General features: G+C 39.4%; 1 protein-coding gene and 1 non-coding gene across 2 annotated transcripts in view; both read right to left on the bottom strand.

Moving 5' to 3' along the window:
- CLCN5 (chloride voltage-gated channel 5) overlaps positions 1 to 21,171 on the bottom strand; it is a 160,944-nt gene that overhangs the window by 124,540 nt on the left and 15,233 nt on the right. The window lies entirely within an intron of this gene.
- TRNAA-UGC (transfer RNA alanine (anticodon UGC)) lies at positions 790 to 862 on the bottom strand. The gene has a single exon. It is a non-coding gene; the product is annotated as a tRNA-Ala (tRNA).

Raw genomic sequence — 21,171 nt, 5'->3', positions numbered from 1 at the left:
TTTTATACATAATAGTATCTGCAAATCCCAAACTCCCAGTTTATCCCTACACTCCTCCCTCTTTCTCCCTTGGTAACCACAAGTTTGTTTTCTATGTCTGTGAGTCTGTTTCTGTTTTGTAAGTAAGTTCATTTGTGTCCTTTTTTCAGATTCCACATATAAGTGATATCATATGGTATTTTTCTTTCCCTTTCTGGCTTATTTCAGTCATTATACAAGGGAATACTACTCAGCCATAAAAATAATAAAATAATGCCATTTGCAGCAACATGGATGGACCTCCACCTTTCTAGACTACTTTTACGTTACTGTGATGGCCACCTGTTCCAATAGTCTCTTCTTCAAGCCTCATCAGCCTCTCCTCAATCCTCAAACCACATACTTCACTGAGAAGAAAGATTGACAAATATGAGCTTTCTTGTTGTTTGCCTCTCCAGTCTCAAGGGGAGGGCTACTGCTCCAACATGACTTGTTCCTTCCAGCTTCCATCCTTTTACACAAACCATTCAGCTGTGCCTGGAATCACTTGCTCTTGCCCCTCTACTCCACCCTAAGTCAAACTCTTCCTTAAAAATATTTTTTTGTTTTGCTTTTTTTTGGGGGGGTGGAGGGAAGATAACTAGGTTTATTTATTTATTTAATGGCAGTACTAAGGATTGAACCCAGGACCTCATGCATGCGAAGCACATGCTCTACCACTGAGCTATTTCCCTACTTACCTAAAAATATTTTTATTTATTTTTAAAATAATTTTGGGGAGTAACTAGGTTTGTTTGTTTGTTTGTTTAATGGAGGTACTGAGGATTGAACCCAGGACCTTGTGCATGCAAAGCAAACACTCTACCACTGAGCTATACCCTCCTCCCTATTTTATGTTTTTATACAATGCATGTTCCTCACTTTTTTCACCACTCACCTCCTTCTGGAGTCACCAGCTGGCTGTTCATTAAGTCTGCATCCCTTTCACCACCATGTATGGTACTGACTCAGGTATGTCAAGTCCCTAATCTCATTCTACTCCTGGGTTTTCAGCTCATACTATCACCTCAAGGCTAAGATGGCACCATATCAATCTGTTATTAACACTATACGTGGGTTGAGCCAGGAAGTGGGTGGGGACCTTCATGCTCAAGACAAGAAATATGGAACTGGGCCAGGCTTGAATTTAATGAAAGAGGCCAAGTTCTCATTTGGGGAAAGCTCAAGGTGACCATGATATTTAAGGCGTCATCGCCTAGGGACTACCAAGGACAAGTCTGTAATCTAACCAAGTCAGATTCATACATTCATTATAAGGAAGGGTGCTCCAGAGGAACCATGGGACACTGCTCACCAAGAAGGAGGAGGGGAACATCTTTGGGGGATGTTTCTGAATGATTCTGAGGTGGGCCTGAGGAAACTGGGGATTGGTTCTGGACTGCTTATTATTTCTGAGGTGGGATTAGGAGAAACGGGGATAAACTAGGGATTGGATGCTCTTCTGAGGCAAAGGCAGCTCAGCAATTGTTAAGCCCCAGTAATAGATGGAAAGAGCAGAGTGGGTCTGGAGCATTATTAACAAGAAAGCAGCATTCACTGAGAGAGGGTACCTGTATGCTTTTTCATAGCTGCTACCTGAGTCAGGGAGCAACAATGTTTCCTGTTAACTTTGCAGTCTTCTTTAGCAGTGTCTGTCCTCCCAGCCCAATGAACAGCAAGAGCTGACTTATTTTTTTTTCAGTCCCAGCTAATTCTCCCATCCTGGACGTCTTTGACTCTTTCAATGAGATGGATATGGTGAGATGCATGCATTGCACCTTCCAGTTGATTTTCAGTCCTGCAGATATTTAGATCTGAGAACCAATTATACAACCAAGAAGAAGCTGGACTATATCTACTGACTTTGAATGTTTAGGTAGGAAACTGAAGACTTTAAGCTTTTTATCTCTTCTTCCTTTTGAAGGTCATGACTTTTGATTAGAAGGGAGGATATGGGAAGTGAATATATTGCTACTTAGATGATGTCAAAGAATAGGATGTGGTTTTCTGGATAATCGTTTAAGATCTCAGGATGATGAACTTCTGGCAAGGGATGGAGGAAATTGCACACAGACTGGGAAGAAATGATTTTGCTGGGGATTCATGAACATGACAAATATGGTTGGAAAATGTTAAGGAAAGGAAAAAATACCACCAAAAATGTGACATAGAAAGAAAAACCAGGGGTAGGTATAATTAAGTGGTAGAGCACTGTGCTTAACATGCATAAGATCCTGGGTTCAATCCCCAGTAACTTCACTAAGAAAGAAACAGATAGATAGGTAGATAGGTAGATAGATAGATAGATAGACAGACAGACAGACAGACAGACAGACAGATAGTAAAATGCCAACCAAAAAAAAAAAACAGACAGAGAGAGCGCTAGTGAGATGGCATCTGGCACTAGATCATAGAAGGCAGTAGAGTATAATAGTTAAAGAGAGGTTTGGAGCCAGGCTGACCAGGGTGCTGACTCTTCCTTGCCATGTAATCTTGGTTAAAACCCTTACTTCTCTGAACCCTCATTAGCCCATCCATAAAATGGGTATTAGAATATTTACTTCACTAGGCTGACATGAAAACTAAAGGCTATAATGCATTCAAATATGTATCACAGCGTGTGGCCCAGAGTAAGCACCCAAAAGGCGGCCACTATCATCATCGTTGTTATCATCACTGTCATTTGCAGTAAAAAGGTGGTATGGTACTTTCTTATGTAATTTAACAAGCCAGATGGTGGAAACATAGTGAATAACGGTTGAGAATAAAAGAAAAGAGAAAGAAATGATGTTATTAGGTCATGTTACGAACATCTCTGGAATACAAGAAAGGTATAGTATTGAATTATATCCCCTCTTCCTCATACTTCTTTTCCCCTCTAAACAAGCAGGGGCAATCTTGTGTATACAAACACACACACACACACACACACACACACACACACACACACACACATCCCTTCCCTCCTCTGTTTTCTGTATCTCAGGACATCCAACCCACCCAATCTGAATTTCAAAGTCAATGCTGACCTATGAGAGGTCAGTTTTTAGTAGCGGGAAGGGTGCACAAGCCAGATTTATGAGTTGAAGGCTGAAAAATGAAGAAATACAGATGGCTCTTTCAAGAAATTTTCAGATAAAATGGAAGGCAAAAGATTTCCTATGAGTCTATAGGGAATGTAGATTTGGGGGAAGGTAAAAGAGATTCTTGGATATGTCTACAGATAGAAGAAAGAGCTCTTTGAGGAAAATACTAAAGATACTAGAGAGAAGGAAGAGATTAATGGAACACAGAATATCTTTTTTTTTTAAATGGAGGTACTCGGGATTGAACCCAGGACCTCATGCATGCTAAGCATGTGCTCTACCACTGAAGACAGAATATCATTAAGGAGGCATCAGGGGATAGGTAAAAAGAAAGACAGGTCAGCCTTGGGAAAGATGATACAAAAAGAATGAAGATAAAAGTAGCCATGGAAATAAATGTTACAAGGGAAAGACAGTTTGTGACCAGTGGGCTCTCTCCTCTCTGGGAAGTATGTAACTAGATTATCTGCTGGGGCTGGCGTTGGGGGAGTTGGGGATAGGGAAGGCTAAATTAGGGCACTGGAGGGGTGTGGTAAGACAAAGGAACAGATGCTGTGGGAAATTAGAAAAGGAACCAACTAGGAATGTGTAAAAAAGGATTAGCCAGCAGCCGTTGAGGATCCAGCTGTGGTCAGAAATCACAGTTTGGTCATGGATATAATCCGCATGGGGAGGTGACTGTCCTGAGTACTGCTCAGCAGCCTGGGAACAGAACAGAAGCAAACAGATGCTAAAGTCCATAGAGGATTGTAGATTGGCAGGGCAGGTGCAGGGCAACGAGGGGCACGTGAGGGAATTGAGAAGACTGGTGGGAATTGGTATCAAATGGCTGGCAGGGTTTAGTGGCAGTGGGAAATGGCTGGGTGAGTGGGAAAGACTGTAGAAGCAGGAGAGGACTGAAGTCAGGAAGAAGAGACAAGGGAATTTGAGTGTCAATGAGGTCAGAGAGGCTGGGCAAGAGGAAGGGAATGCAGGAGGTGGAAGGTGAGAGGTACTAGTCCAAAAACTGATTTCAGAGTTTGAAACCTCAGAAGTAGAATTGTTCCATTTGGTGACGAGGCCCAAAGTGTAGCCACCGGGTGAAGTTACTGAAGCAGAATGAAAACAAAGGGCATAGTACTGGAGGTCAAAGAAGTGTTATGCTGGAGATTTGATTATGCATCCATGTGGCCACTGACATGGTCTAGGATGATGCCAGGGGTCAGGATTCCATAAGACACTAAGCTACATGCCAGTGGCCTCAAAAATGGTAAGCAGGTAACCCATGGATCAGTCTATGCCAATGAGGACAGTTGTATATGATGCAATGGCACACACACTAAAGAATAAGGTAAAAGGAAGGTGTTGAACAATATCCTGGAGCAGAAGCGAGCTTTGAGATTGAGGAACTATAAGAGAGTGAGCAGCTTCCATTAAAGAGGGTAGTGGAAAAAAAATACTGTCATCAAGGCAAAGAGTTCTGGCAAAATGGTTGTGAATATGGGGACATTTCTTGACCAAAGTAAGGATTTCTGGAGGCCACAAGAGATCTGAGAAGGGAGTGTCAGCCTGGGAGCAATATGCCTATGAAAGGAAAAGGGCTGTACTGAACTTATAAGGGGACAATTTCATCCTCTCGGATGCTGAGGAAGCAGCGGGAGGAACTAGACTTCTGTGTAAGTTTGACCAAGAAAGAAGAACTGACTGGTAAAAAGTAGAAGTGAAAGAAACTTTAGGAAATACGGCCATGTCATCTTAAGTTTCCCACCTTACTGGTGGGTAATGACCAAGGACAAAAAAGTGTGATAGGTACCAAGATATTCCCCCAGATAACGGAAACAAAAATTTTTACAAGAGACCACAGTGACACTTAAACAGACTACGATTTAAGAGGAGTAAAAGATTTTAGGGAAAAAGTTCTCATAATAGCATCAATCTCCCGTGATCTTGAAGGAAAAAAAAAAAGGAGAAATGACTAAAGAACACAAAGTAGCGACACAGGAAACATGCTGGCAGGCTACAGGAACTAATGTAGCTACAGCAAGCTCAGATTTTTCAAGGTAAGATCACTACCCCTAAATAGAAGATATATGTGAACAGGTGACAAAGAGAGTGAGGGAGTAAAAACACCAGCAGGCTGACTCGGTTCCTATTTCTAGTCCATCTTCAATGATCGGGATAATTTTCACATTGGAAACGGTGGCACAAATACAAATAATGGTTTGACAAAGCCCAACGGATACTGAAATACTGAGACTAGCCAGCAGTTTAAAATGAGATTGGGTCTCTGGGCCCACATCAAGGACACCCTGTGGTACTGAGAGACCCAACATTTCTGATTGAGAAGCCACTGCTGGTCACCTCCAAAAGTTCACGGCCAACTACAGAAATGAAGGATGACTATTGTTGGACAACTAACAGCCTAATTTTCAAAGGTCAGATTATTTCTAAAACAGCTCAGAAACCAAAGACCGTTGATTTTGATGAAAAAAAAACCAGTCTACAGGGGGATATTAAACTGATGGTTATGAGCAATGATCACAATGGTAGATTGAGGTAATGCCATTGACTGTTTTTGAGTTTCAGTAAGTCATTAAAGACATTTTACCCATGGACTACATTCACATGAGAAAGTGAATTGCACCCTGCCCTATTATACAGGTAGATTTGATTTATGATCGATTGACTAACTTTACTCAAAAAGAACACAAATGGAATGCTATTTGGCAACAAAAAGGAACAAACTATGGATAAATGCAACAACTTGGATGAACCACAGGGAAATCGTGCTGAGTGAAAAAAAGAGCCAATCTCAAAAGGATACACATTGCAGGATTCTATTTATGTGGTATTTGTGAAACACCGTAATTATAGAGATGGAGAATAGTTGCCAGGGTGTAGGCGCAGGGAGGGGGAAGGGATGTAGTTATAAAGGGGCAGAACAAGGGAGTCTTGTATTCATGACAGAGTTAAATACCTTGATCATGATGGTGGTTAACAAAGCCACACATATGATAAAATTTCATAGTGCTATACACACACACCATCTGAATTAAGCTCTCTGGATTGTACCAATGTCATTTCTTGGTTTTGATATTGTGCTATAGTTGTGTAAGATATTAGCTTTGGGAGAAGATGGGGGGAAGGGTGCATAGGACTTTATACATTTCTTTGCAACATCCTATGAATCTATTATTATCTCAAAATCAAAAGTTTTTTTTTAAAGAATACTACTTAATAGATCAATGTCAACTCACAAAAGGAGATCTAGCTACTCATCTCGGGGTTCTGTACCTGGCACTACTGAGATGCCTTTTTTTTTTCTAGAGGAGGTACTGGGGATTGAATCCAAGATCTTGTACATGCCAAGCATGTGCTCCACCACTTGAGCTATACCCTCCCACACCTCAAGATACCATTTTTAACCCAACAAGTTAAGGAAGACAGAGAAAGCATGTTCATCAAGCTTATGAATGATATTAAACACAGAAACACAGCTAATCTGTTTCCAAATAGAACTAGAATCCAAAAATATCAACAGGCTGGACCAGGACTGAAATACAATATAAAGGTAGAAGCCACCGTATTGTATCCCCAGCACACAGCACAGTACCTGGTACAAAGAAAAGGGCTCAAAATAAATAAATAAATAAATGGTGAAAAAAATAAGTGAAGGCAAGTTTAAAAATATGCAACAGATTTAATGGAAGTTCATCTGAAAAGGCCCTTTAGCCAAAAGAATGATATTCCTGCAAGCTGACACAATTCTCCACTTCAGAACAAAGTATCTATTTGTTAAGGGAGGATAGAGGTAATTATTATATTATCACTGTGCTCTGCATTAATCTGACTACATACATAGGACCAAGTCAAATCCTAGGGGCCATGTTTTAAAGGAGACATGAATCAACTAGAGTACATCCCAAGTAAGGCAACTAAGATGGTTAAGGGTCTAGAAATCGTGTTATATGGAGAATACTAGAAGAAACACAAGATATTTAGTCTGGAAAAGATAAGATGTGGCAGGTACAATGGACAGGTTAGATAATACTATACTGTACACCATGATACAATAACAATATTAAATACTCCTTTGGAGAGTGCACGGCACTTTACAATTTACAATGTACTTTCATACAGCGTCCTTACCCATCCAGCATCTTAAAGGATGGCAAGTAGAAAAAGGCTTAGATTTTTTTTCTTTCTGTGCAGCATAATGGTTAGAGATTATAAAGAGACAGATTTCAGCTTAAAATAAAGAAGGATTTTCAAATATTTCAATCTTCATGACAACAGAATACCAATAACGGTAAGAGCAACAAGAAAGTGCCAGTAGAGGCAGGGGCAGGAGGGTATAGCTCAGTACACGAACACGAGGTCCTGGGTTCAATCTCCAGTATTGCCATTAAATAAACAAACAAAACAAACAAATTTAATTACCCCCCCAAAAAAATAAAACAAACAAAAAAAGAACGAGCTAGTAGAATAAGCACTATAAGTTTGTCATCTAATTTAATCATCACAACAGTCCTATGAGGTAGGTACCATTATCCCCATGTCAAAGGTGAGAGAACTAATAGATACAGGGGTTAAATCATCTAACCAAAGCTAGAACCACAGCTAGTCAGCTGTCAACTAGAATTCAAATTCAGGCAGCCCCACTCCAGAACCACCACTTGCAGGGTAACTGAAACGATCACCCACTGCAGGGTGAGTGGACTGCTAGCCTGAGTCAGAGGCTGGACTAGATCATATGTGAGACAGTAGGAGTCTAGGAATCTTGGATGTCAGGCTAGTTTGGACTGGAAACACAAATGGCTCTAGTGCAAAAAAAAAAAGTAACATTTTGGGGGGTGCTAATTAAATGTATTTAGTTTTTACTTAATGGAGGTACTGGGGATTGAACCCAGGACCTCGTGCATGCTAAGCACACACTCTACCACTTGAGCTATAACCTCCCCCCCAAAATATTTTAGTGTAGAGTTGACTAGGAAGGTAAGGGACACTGCTGTCAAAATCTTTCTTACACATATAACTTTAGTCTAGAAATGGCTGTTTATATTATTTCCTTATACCTCTGCTCTCCTTTGCTTTCTTGCAGAGTATTTTGACCACATTTCTGCAATTTCAGTCTTATCCTAGATTTATGACTGAGAAAAATAGCATAGTTCACGTGCATTGCAACTAAAAGAGCTATGCTATTATGTGTTATGTCCATATTGCCCCTAAACTGAAAACAAATAAAACAAAGCAAAACAAATGAACAAAAATACTAGCTCTAAGGCCCTAAAGCAGGTTGTCTGAGAATAAAGGCAACAGCAATCAAGTCCAAAGAGCTAAGACAGACCTTGGAGGTAGTGATACAGTTCTCTATACATTCGGATCAGTTTTGGCTTCACCAAAATTTGCAGTCTGAAGATCTAACATATCAGTGTCATCATAACTGAATCACAAAAGTACCTGTGAGCTATTTCCTATTTCAATCCCTGTCCCCGTCAACTGATGCAACGTATATTAAAATTGTAGAGCTCACTACACTTGGATAGTTTTAATTAACACATTTTCTCTGCTTGAATGTAAATTGAGAGTTCTACCACTGGGGAAATAGAGTAGGGTTCTCCTTCATTAAAGATTAAAAAAAGAACTAAGCCTGCCCTATTGAAAGTCAGTTTAATAGTTGCTAGGTTGAACTGTCTTTGGAGTATGCAGTATGTGATTAAAAGTAGAGACAGAAGATAAAATACTGAGTCAAATCTAGATGAATTTCTGAAAAAATAAATTAGAGGAAAATAAACCAAGGTCATCACAATAAGCAATCTGTATTCAGAAGTAGCCAAATTATCTCAAACTTCTGTTAACAGTTATGCTTATGGTATCTCAAGGGAATTGGAGGGTGGGGTGACAATAGCTCATCAGAAGCCTTAAAAAAATTCCAACTCTGTAAAATAAAAGGGTTTTGTTGCATTTCTACAGATATCTGTGTTCCCAGCCGCTGGGTTTTAGCTGGAACATAAGGAACAGAGGCTGCAACTACGGGCGGTAGCGTTTGGACTGCTTTATATAAACATCCTATGGTGAGGATGATGTCTGCCCAGACCACAAGGGGTAGAACCTGGAAAATGCAGCTAGCTGGGTGAAATTATATAGAAATCTTCCTGGGGAGGATACTCCTACTTAATTAATCAAAGACCTAGCCTACAGAACCTAGGAAAGGCCAGTTAGTACCAGACCCCAGAATCAATCCAGCCCAGGTCTGTCCACTTCAAAGGAATGAGCACTAGTCTGTCAGTGATGAGAAACAGCTCTGCCACTAGTCCGCCCAGCGACTCTGGCTAAATTACAACCTAAGGCTCAGTTTCTCCATGTATAAAGCAACATCTGGGGGAGGGGAGTTTGTTTTTGACCTCATATCTTTTTTAAAAATTTTTATTTATTTATGTATTTTTAATGGAAGTACTGGGGATTGAACCCAGGAACTCGTGCCTGCAAAACACGCACTCTACCACTGAGCTATAACCACCACCCCTCCAATCTTGTATCTTATCCCAAAGAAAATGCCGGGTTGATTCAAGATTTAAGTGTAATTAAAATCATAAATATTACTGTGAGAAACAGGTCCATCCCTGATATTTGTAAGGCCAGAGGCAGTAATACAAACGTAGGCTCACAACCCCCCTCGTCTTAATCCCCCTTCCCCTGAGCCCCTCCTTTCCTTGGGCATATCTGTGTGGACTACACACATTTCTCCCACCAAACAACCACCCCTTAGACCTAGGAGAGCTCACATCTATGGCAGAGTCCCCCTCTTAGGAGGAGAGAACCCAAAAGAGGTCCTTGCAAGCCCAGGAAGCAGATTGACCAGGAAATTCTCAGCTTCCAAGTACCAGGAGGCTGGTCTGGAAGGAACAGGCAGCAGTTCTGGGAGGGCATCTCTCCTTGGCCCTTAGATGCCCTGTGGTGAGAGACATGTAAATTATAAACCACAAAGGAAAAGGCTGATACATTTGACTCCAAAAAAAGGAAAACTCAAGGACATTAAAAACAAACCGATTCTATGCTTTGTTTGTTTGTTTTTTAAACAATGCATAAATACAAAACAGAAATAGACTCACAGAAGTAGAATACAAACTTGTGGCTGCCAAGGGGGCGGGGGGGTGGGAAGGGATAGACTGGGATTTCAAAATTGTAGAATAGATAAACAAGATTATCCTGTATAGCACAGGGAAATATATACAAGATCTTATGGTAGCTCACAGAGAAACAAATGTGACAATGAATATATATATGTTCATGTATAACTGAAAAATTGTGCTCTACACTGGAATTTGACACAACATTGTAAAATGATTATAAATCAATTAACAATGTTAAAAAAAAGATTCTAAAACAAGTATCAAGACTGAGAATAAATATGTGCAATGCTATGACAAAGAGTTACTCTCCTTAATAATCAAATAACTTTTAAATCAGTGGGAAAGTGATGACCTGATAATGAATTATCAACAATATAAGCACACAAAGAAAGCACAACCTCGCTCATAATGGAAGTTATATACTACAACAAAAAGCCCTTTCTGACTTACCAAATTAATATTTTCCAAATGATAATATACAGGACTGTAAGAGTTCAAGAGTGTAAACTGATCAACCTTTACCCTCCTATGTATCCAATTCTACTTTTTATAATTTATACCAAAGAAATAGTTAAGAATGTGACAAAGATTTGACTCAGGATGTTCACTGCAACACTGATAGTGACAGAGAACAACTGGTGGGGGAGGGAATAGCTCAGTGGCAGAGCACGTGCTTAGTATGCACGAGGTCCTGGGTTCGATCCCCACTACCTCCATTAAAAATAAATAAATAAACCTAATTATCTCCCTCCCCTCCGAAAAGAAATCTACCTAGAAGACAAAGGCCCTGAAAGTATAGAGTGGAGAGTCCACACCACTTAAGGCTCTAGAGTTGTTTTCTTTCTGGATTTTATCTTGAAAGTAATATTCTTCCTCCCCGCCCCTCAAAGCCTTTTTCTAATGCCAATGTCTTCCACACAAAACCAAACCAGTCAATTTGATGCACAATTAGCAGATAGGACAGGACAGAATTGAACACAGTGTTACTGGCAGTGCCGGTGTAGGGGGTAAGATGATTTTTTTCCCTACTTTTTTCATTTCAAGATAGAGAAGCTTCTGTTAAGAGTAACATTTCTGGCCTCTTTCTACCCCCTAACTAACTCCTCCCTGTGGAAAGAGCTACAGTTATTTGCTTGAGAGATTAGAGAATTTATAAGAAGAAATTCATGTTAAATCTAAATTTCAAGGTTGGCCCATAGTAACCACAGTTTAAAAACAATTAATCTGTCTGTCCATTCATCTATACATACCTAAAGGAGGAGGGTATAGCTCAGTGGTAGAGTGCATGCTAAGCATGCATGAGGTCCTGGGTTCAAACTCCAGTACCTCTATTAAATATTTTTTAAAAGATATGAAAAAATAAAACATATGCACAGGCACGAGGTATGTGCTTAAGCAACACTGGCTGCCTGGCTAATCCAGGATATCAGAAATCAAAAGCCTTAGATAAGTAAGCTGTTCCTTGAGTGGAATTTTCTACATCTATGCAGGAAATGAGTGGGTCAAGGAAGACACAGAACACAAATGGGTCCTTAACGAATCCCCACGTCAATGTACCGGACCTCTCTCCATCTTGTGCCACACAGACACACACAGAGCCTCCATTTGGTGAGCAGCAAACCATGGCAGCTCAATGAACTGTCATCAATTTCTGCATGTACTTTTGAGGACAGAGGGGACATCTATTAAAACCCTATCCATCTTTCTCCAACCAGTTCAAATGTCACCTCCTCCCCAAGCCTTTCCTCCTCCTTACCACAGTTGCACATTACTTCTTGTCCTCTTAAGATTCTAAGCCCTTTGTTTCTACCACTCATTCCCTACAACTTTATGGAGAGTCACGTGTGTACATGTTCTTTTACTAGATAAGAAGCTCCTTGGTGGCAAGGTCTAAGTTATTGATATTTTTCTTTAACTTTTTTTATTGAAGTATTTACAATGTGTCAATTTCTGGGTACAGCACATTCTTTTCCACCATAAGCTACTACAAGATATTGAATATAGTTCCCTGTGCTATGCAGTATAAACTTGTTTATCTATTTTATAAATAACAACCAGTATCTGCAAATCTTGGACTCCCAATTTATCCCTTCCCACCCCTTGCCCCCTTGGTAATCAAAAGTTTGTTTTCTATGTCTATGAGTCTGTTTCTGTTTTATAAGTAAGTTCATTTGTCTTTTTTTTTGATTCCATATATAAGTGATATCATATGGTATTTTTCTCTTTCTGGCTTACTTCACTAAGAATGACATTCTCCAGGGCCATCCATGTTGTTGCAAATGGCATTATTTTATTATTTTTATGGCTGAGTAGTATTCCATTGTATAAATATACCACAGCTTCTTTATCCAGACATCCTTTGGTGGACATTTAGGTTGTTTCCATGTCTTGGCTATTGTAAATAGTACTGCTATGCAAGTTACTGATTTTTATCTGAGCCACAGCATCAACACAGTGCCTTCCACAGTTCTTCATTAGATGTGTACAGGACTAAAACTTTAGAAATTACATAAGTTGAAAAGCATCTTCCCTCTCCACCCTGTAATAACACAACCATCAGAGAATAGCCCTAATGCCCACCTTGGAGACTTACCGGTGACAACAGCAAACTTTAGCCCAACGTACTTAAATATGTTTGCCTTCCTCAGCTTTTAGTTTCATGTACATAATACGGTGAGGTATCAACCACCCCCAGGAGGTAGCTTGATAAACCTCTCTAGAGCAGTGCCATCTAACCTAAATTTAAAAATGCCAACCACATATGCAACTTTAAATTTTCTAGAAGCCACATTAAGAAAGTAAAAAGGAACAGGATGAAATTAATTATAATAATAGATTTTATTTAACACAATATATCTAAAGCATTATCACTTCAACATGTAATCAATATTTTAAAAATTATTGAAATACTTTATATTCTTTTTTTATCATACACATTCTTTGAAATCCAGTGGGTATTTTCTATTTACAGCATATCTCAATCCATACCAGGCACTACTTATTAGCTATGAAAACTAGTTATTTAAGCTCTCTTTACCTCAGTTTCCTCAATTTTAAAATAGGAATAGCAGTATTCACCTTATAGCTGTACTGAAGTTTAACAATATGTGTAAAGGGCTTAGAACAGTATCTGGAAAAATTGTAATGGCTTAATAAATATTAACTACCTTTATCATTAACATCCTCCATTTACTGTATGAAGGAACTGAGCATCTGAAGGAACCAAGTATATTTCCCAAGTTCATAAAGCAAATCAATGCTGGTTCTATTCTCTTTTAAATACTCATTCTATTAAACCATACAGGGCAGCTGGGAGCAATGGAAAATCATATTTTTTACCCATTTAAAATTCCAAAGTGCTAGCCAAATGGAGTTTGGGAGTCAGTCCAAAAGGCAACATTCTGCAAAATGGTAGCTCAGAGAAATGCTATCCAGCTGTGTTATACTAATGGTCCTTTCACCCTACCACTCCCTTTAAGTTCCACCCCCCATTTGTGTAATATGGCATCCAAGTTCATTGGTGACAAAAGCCTAACTCCTTTTTTACTCTGCATTATTTTGGGTTATTCTGTTGCTTTTTTTTCTAAGATGACTAGTGAGGCTTAATATTCGTGTATACATTTGCAAAACACCTGGCACCTAAGATTTTCCACTCTGACATACTTGATTGTGCTCTTCAGGAAAAGCAGCAACATAGAAGCAATGACAGAATTGAATGAACAATGGCCTAGAAATTAAGAGACATGATTTCAGGCCCAGGGCCTATGATTACATCACTAGGTGACCTTGGGCAACACGCTTAAACACCTGAGCTATATCTCAGTTTAAGATAAGGTCACCTGTAGTATTTAGGTCTAAGAATTAAAATGCAGTATGCCAGAACAATAACTCAAGATAAAATTACATCAGGTCTTAGCATTCTTTTTTTTTTGTCTCTAAGTGTTCTGGCAGTAAGTTCCCCCTGAAAAAAAAAAGAGTAATTACAAAGTTTGGGGCTAATTTCCTTTAATATCTATATTAATTAGAATACCCAGAAAAGCAAATAAGGTTCAACTACGTGATACTTACGCTGCTATCACTGAAATCCAAACAACTGTCATAACATCTAAGGTTAACAATTATAGGACATCAGCATAAATACAAAGGGGCACCAATGCCACCTCCATGGCTCCCTCCCAACCCCAAATTCCCTGGTTTTTCAACTTCACTGTTGACATCTTGGGCCAGGTCATTCTTTCCTGTGGGGGGCTGACCTGGGCATTATAGGATATTAGCAATTTCCCTGACTTCTCCCCACTAGATGCCAGTAACACCCCCCCACAGTTGTGACAACCAAAAATACCTCCAGATATTGACAGATGTCCCCAAGAGGAGCAAAACTGCCCCCCGCTGAGAACCACTACTATGGACCATCTAACGATGGTGACCTTCAATTTCTTTGGACTTAGGCTTATACAGAGACCTGCAATTTTCAGTGTGTCATTTGCTTATGACACAGACTCATTAATACAACACGGAGCAATCAACTTTCATTGGCAATCTGGATTCTCAAGAGGCAGAACCTTTCCAGTTAAGTTGGATTTAATATACCTATAGTGGAAAATACTTTTGGAAAGTGACCCATCACACTGCAGAGCTTATCTATACATCTTTTTTCAGAGCCAAAACAATGTTTTCACACGAACAGTGATTCCAGTAGCTAATATTTTAGATAAAGATATTTAAGTTTTATATTTAAGTTTTAGAACCCATGATATTTTTCTTTAACGTTAGCACCCTGGCTTTAATTTACTGATCAAAGTTTGCAATACACTACCCATCTGTCACTTTACACTCCTCCAACAAATCCCCGTCCTTTTTTGGATTTACCTAACCTCTCACATGTTCTGGTTCCCAATGACTGGGCCGTATCTCAGTCACTCAACTTTCCATCTAAAGTTCTGACAGAGTGTTATTCTAGTTCCTCAGATCTGTGCATGTAGGCAAACCGGGGAGGAGTACTAATGAGAGCTTAGCAGCCATAAAATAATAGGATCAACCAAACTTACAGCTGATACCTTTAATGCTATGAGGACACAAAAATAAATACGTATTAGACATGAAAGAACCACAGAACAGAAACAACCACAGAAAGAATCACATCAACCACATCCTCAAAGTCATTCAGCTGTATTGTCTGATAGGCCGAAAGCACAGCATTCAAGTTCAGGGTGTTCTGTTCACAGCTATAGATAAAGAAGTAGAGTTGAGAGCTAAGTTGATGGGTTTGGGGACTCAACACCTGGAAGTAAGGACAGCAACACGATAGTGGTGGTTACCTCAGAGCAGACGGCTGGACAGGAACTTTCACTTTTTACTCAAGATGCTTCTAGATGATTTTTTTTAAGATAAACATGTCATCATGTATTACTTTTATGATGAAAAACCAAAAGAGGTAAAGGCAGAAGAGAAGACGAAATCTAACAGGGAGAGAATACAAATAGAGAAAAGGCAAAAAACTCAGTGCTCCCAAATATGGACACAATTAGTGGGCAGAAGGAAGCAAAAGCAACAGCAGAAGAGCCAGGCAGAAAGAGAACCGGGAAAGTACAACTCTGTGGCCAAGGGAGGGAAGTTTCAAAAAGGAACTGAACTGTCAACAGAATCAAAAAGGGAAAAGGGGAGAGAAATAAGATGGCAGAACAGAATTTAGACCTAAAAGAGGCTTCTTAAAAATCATCACCTTCTCCCTACATCTTTGAGAAAATTGAGACCCAGAAAGGTTAGGTGGCTGGCTAGACAAATATTAGCATCTGGAGAGCACAGCAAAGGGAGACCATAAGGTGTTTATAGATAGTCTAGCAAATGGGTTCACTTGGAAGGAAGGAAGATCCCAGAAGAAAAGGGGCATCGGTAAATAAAGAGTACCTGGAATAGACAGGAAGAGATGGGACTGAAGACGGAAGCAAACAAAAATAATACAACTTTTCCTTGGGAGCTGGATATCCTGTTTCCTTTTTCACTTGGATTGTTAGATTTAGGAGGTCAGAGGACTCACATAAAGTACCTAGGTTTCCCCAAAACTTCACTCTTAGCTCCTTTCCCCTCTCAAACTCTGCATATACTCTAGGCTCCACTTACCATCTTTACATGAAGGGCTCCCAAATCTCTATTACAGCCCAACCCCTCTCTTAAGCACCCAGATCCACAGGAGATGAATCTCTACTTGGTTATCTACAGGCATCCAAACTGAAATCTCATCTCCACAACTCTGCTCCTGCTCCAGTGCTCTTTGTCTTGGTGAAAGGCCCCATGTGATGAAGAATTTTAGGGAAATTACTGAACATCACCTCTTTTTGTATCTTTGTAATAAGCAAGGAAAAGAAAAACACATTCACTAGATGACAAAGTTGGAGTCACAGCTGTTAGAGTAGCCTTACCCACTGAGTGCCCATTAATGGCTTCATGGTAAGTTGCAAAATCTTCCATTAGCCTCGTTCAGCTCTATGCCAACTGTAGCAGACACTTGTAGGTACCTCCAATAATGGCCACCTCCAGATGTTCATGCCCTTGCCTTGAGCATGGGTGAGATCTGTGACTAACTTCTAGCCAACAGAATACAGTGAAGATGACAGGAAGTCACTCCCATGATTATCTATGATTCCTTCTTGCTATGGGGGCAGACAGACTTTATCCTTTGCCAGCCTTCAGGAAGTAAGCTGCTCTGATGTGATGTGCCTATGGAGAGGGCCACATGGCAAGGAACTACAGGTGGCCCCGGGGAGCTGAGGACTTCAATCCTACAACCATGAAGAACTAAATAAAACAGCCATGTAGGCTTGGAAGAAGACCCCAAGGCCTCAAATGAGACTTGTGGTCCCAGTCCACAGTGATGGCAACCTGAGAGACAGCAAAGGACCCAGCCAAGCCATGACAGACTCATGACCCACAGAAACTGTGAGATAATAAATGGGTATTGTTTTGAGCCACTAAGTTTGCAGTAATTTATTATGCAGCAATAGAAATGAACACACCAAACAATAATTTATTAATTACTTGAATACAGATATTTATGAACTATGTATGATAATAATGCTAAAGCTAACAAGGTGAACAAGAAATAAAAATTAACTATATTAATGTTTAAGTAAAAGGCTGAACAGAAAGTTTTTTTGTAAATATAAATAATTAAAAAGAGACAGACAGAGACAGAGACATACCTGAAGGAAGAAGTAGGCCTTGGGCTCATTTTGAACTCATAGTAACATGTAGCTGCCAAAAACCCAATACTATGTGAGGCCATACTAATAAAGTATAATGCACAAAACAAAAGGAGAGGCAGTCCTACTGTACCATACGAGCTGGCCAAATCAAATTGATCAATATTTCCCGAGTGTCTCTAAGGCATTAGGAGCAATAAAGGGACATGCATGTTCCTGTCCCTCAAGTATTTTCCACTCTAATGGGGATCTAAGATAACCATTTTAAAAAGTTAAATCATAATAAAGAATTTTAAAAGTAGGTGAAGACAATGATAGAAAAGATACTATAAAGCGGGCATTAGAATTCATCTGGTAGTTAGTTATAGGCAATATATAATAACAGAAGCAGGAGTTCAGAAGAGGGAGACAATATATTGTTATCAATATTATGATTATTGTTTTGCTGATATAACAGAAACATGAGTGTATTCAACACTGGGATTCAATTTCACATTACTGAGCACAAGTACTCAAATTATGAAAATGGGGAAGTTAAAAAACCATTCAGACAAGCTGTGCTATTTCAGGGGCTTTCTAGTGACAGAGAACACTACATTTTACAGATGAATAACTACTGGCAAAGAAGGGTTAAATAATTTGTTGATGGATTAAAAGCCAGGAAGGCAATTGTACTGAGAAGCAGATTTTTCTCTTAGTCTAGGATGCTACTAAAAACTCACATTACCTTTCTACATTACAATGGCTATTTTTGGTTAATATGTTTTCACTAAAATAATCTGAAGTCCTGAGTTGTCCTTTACTCTTCTTCTCCCTCCAAAGTTGACCAGGAGTCAAGCTTTATCATTTCTTCCTTTGTGAAGTCTCTCACATTTATCCCTTCCTAATTTAATCCCCCAAAGTTTAACATCTTATCTCCAGGATCTCATACTGTTCTACCTGAATCTCTTTCAGCAATCTCCTAACTAATCTCTAATTCCAGTATCTCCTTCCCATCTGCCTTGCAGAGTTCTAACCATGACATTCTCTGCTCAAAGCCCTTCAACAGCCCCCCCTCCCATCCCACTGCCTGCACATCTCTTAGTCTGGGAGCCAGAATTGGATCCAAGTCCTGGCTCTACCACTTCCTAGCTATGTGACTTAGATTCTCATTTTTCTCATTTGTTAAGTGAGGATGATACCAACTTGTCTCATATATATGCCCTGGTTTTCCTGGGTCAGTCCCTGTGTATGCCTACCCCTTTTGATTAGCATGCCACTTCTCTCTCAAAAGTGTCCTGGTTTTGAAAATAAATCATTGAGTCCACAAAAGGTTGTTATGAGGATTTAATGAGACAGTGCACATAATTCTAACAGGCCTAGCATGATGCTGTCTTTTCTCATACTCTCAAACGTACCTTGTACTGTGATGCCTGGAATCACATCTCCAACACTGACAACTATAGAAAAACCTACCCTGTACTACAAGGTCTAACTCAGATGCCATCTCCTCACCTTTGCCCAACTCCTCTGCTCATCTAAACCTCTTGTATCATGTGTATCTAACACTAGCTTAGATCATGGTTACATGTGCACATGTTTTCACTTCCTCAGAGATCAGCTGTGGGGAGGACAGTGTCCACCTCTGGTTCCTCTTAGTCCCACTTGTGACACCGAGCAGTGTTCTTCACATGAAAGATACTAAATTACTTACTTCAATTCAGGAAGAATTCAGGATTTGGGCCACAGAATTGAATTTCACTTATCCGTTGACTGTTTAATTCAAGCCTTCTGCTTTCTTACCCCCTTAACATAATTTCACTTGCTCATTAGTACCATGGTAAGGGTTCTAGAACTAGGCTGCCTTGGATCTAGGTTCTATCCATTACCAGTTCAAAATGCATGTAAAGCACTTGGGTAAAGAACACATTAAGTAATGGATAAATGATAACTATTCTTATTTGTTCTCTTCTCTTCCTTGAGCTCAGTCAAATCAGAATTCTTTACTATGGTGTGAGGCCTCTCAGCAACATTCTCTGCACAGGGCAGTCAACTGCTGGCTCTCAGCAGATAACAAAGTCTAGCCCCCTTGTCGCTCAGGGGCTTCTCTGTCTTTCCAAGATGTCTGTTTCTTCTCCCACTTTCCCCTTCCTTTATGCCTATAGTCCACACTGGGGCCATTTCTAACAGCTTCCTGATCACCAGATGAGACTCTGATCTCTGATCAAAGATGAGACTCTTCCTGTCTGGTTCTCTATGCATCACTTTCAGGTCCAGGTTCAAGTTCAACCTCAAACCACACTCCAGGCAGCTCCTCAGGCTCTATGGTTTCCACAACCATAAAAATCTCTCAAAAGTTGCACTCTTACCGATTCCAATCTTTCTATGCCCATCTACAGCCTGAAATGACAGCCTTTCTCCTCTCTTATGATTGTTTCCATCACTCCAGCCTCTGCCACCTGCCCAATTAGACATGCACACAATTATACATCCGAGAGTAAAACGTCTCTTGCACATTAATCCCTTTTTAAGTTTTCTACCACCCATCTCCTGGCTAAAATTCCACATATTAGAGAACCAGGGTCAGTTAAGGGTAGCCAGTGACTCTCATCTCTACACACACACAACTGAGTGAAGGAAATATTTATTATAGCAAATCAAGAGGACATTCAACTGGACATTCCTTTTACTTTTTGTATCTCAGGCAAAAACCTTGTTTTAGGTGGAAGGGGCAACATAGGTAGGGGTAGGGGTTAAGAGATACAAACTATTAGGTATAAAATAAGCTACAAGGATATATTGTACAACACAGGGAATATAGCAAACATTTAAAATAACTATAAATAGAGTACAACTTTAAAAATAGTGACTACATTGGACACCTGTAACTTATATAATATTGTACATCAATTATACTTCAATTAAAAAAATAACTAAAAGACAATTTTTTTAAATGGCAACCATTTGCAACACGGATGGACCCTGAGGGCATTATGCTAAGTGAAATAAGTCGGAGAAAGACAAATATTGTATGTTCACAATAGATACATATATTAAATAATTACATTGCACACCTAAAAGTAACAAAAGGTTATATGTCAAATATATTTCAATAAAAATTTTTTTTTAAACTTAAACAAAACAAACCCAAAAAGCCTCTTTTGGTGAAGGAGAGTGGGCTACAACACGCTTGAAGCACTTGAGAATTTAAGTTAATCAAAACTTTTTTTTTTTAACACAAATAGAAGCAAAGTATATCTTCTCTGCTTCAAACATAAGACCATACCTGCATTCCTCCTCGGGTCCTTCAGCAAAAAGCTCGAGAAATTGTAGCCTAGCATTCACTTACAATATTTAAACAAGTTGAACAAGAACAACTATTTATCCAGACACTGAGATACTTACTTGTTTAACTGTGGCCCAGAATACAATTACTATGCTACGGGTATTAAAATACCCACAGATCTATAAATCAATAAAAAATGTAAAAAAAAATACCCACAGATCAAAACTAATGACATAATTAAAACTGCTTCATCCAAAAAAAAAACCTAATAAAATCATGATTTTTACCTAATTTTATCTCACTTTCTTAACGTTAAGTTTTAACAAAGCCACATACCTCCCACCCTAACCCCCACATCATGATGATTCCCTGGGTAGCTTTCAGAGGCCTTTGATTTGCCCAGACTCTGTTCCCTGTGCTTCACACCTGACCTCTCACCCCGGCCACTATTATACCTTTTATATATAGTATAGTAGTGTCAAGAAAAGAAT

The sequence above is a fragment of the Vicugna pacos genome, chromosome X (genome assembly GCF_048564905.1).
Source record: "Vicugna pacos chromosome X, VicPac4, whole genome shotgun sequence".
Lineage (NCBI taxonomy): Eukaryota > Metazoa > Chordata > Mammalia > Artiodactyla > Camelidae > Vicugna > Vicugna pacos.
Note: the sequence above shows the minus strand (reverse complement) of the source record. Positions and strands in the feature narration are given on the sequence as shown.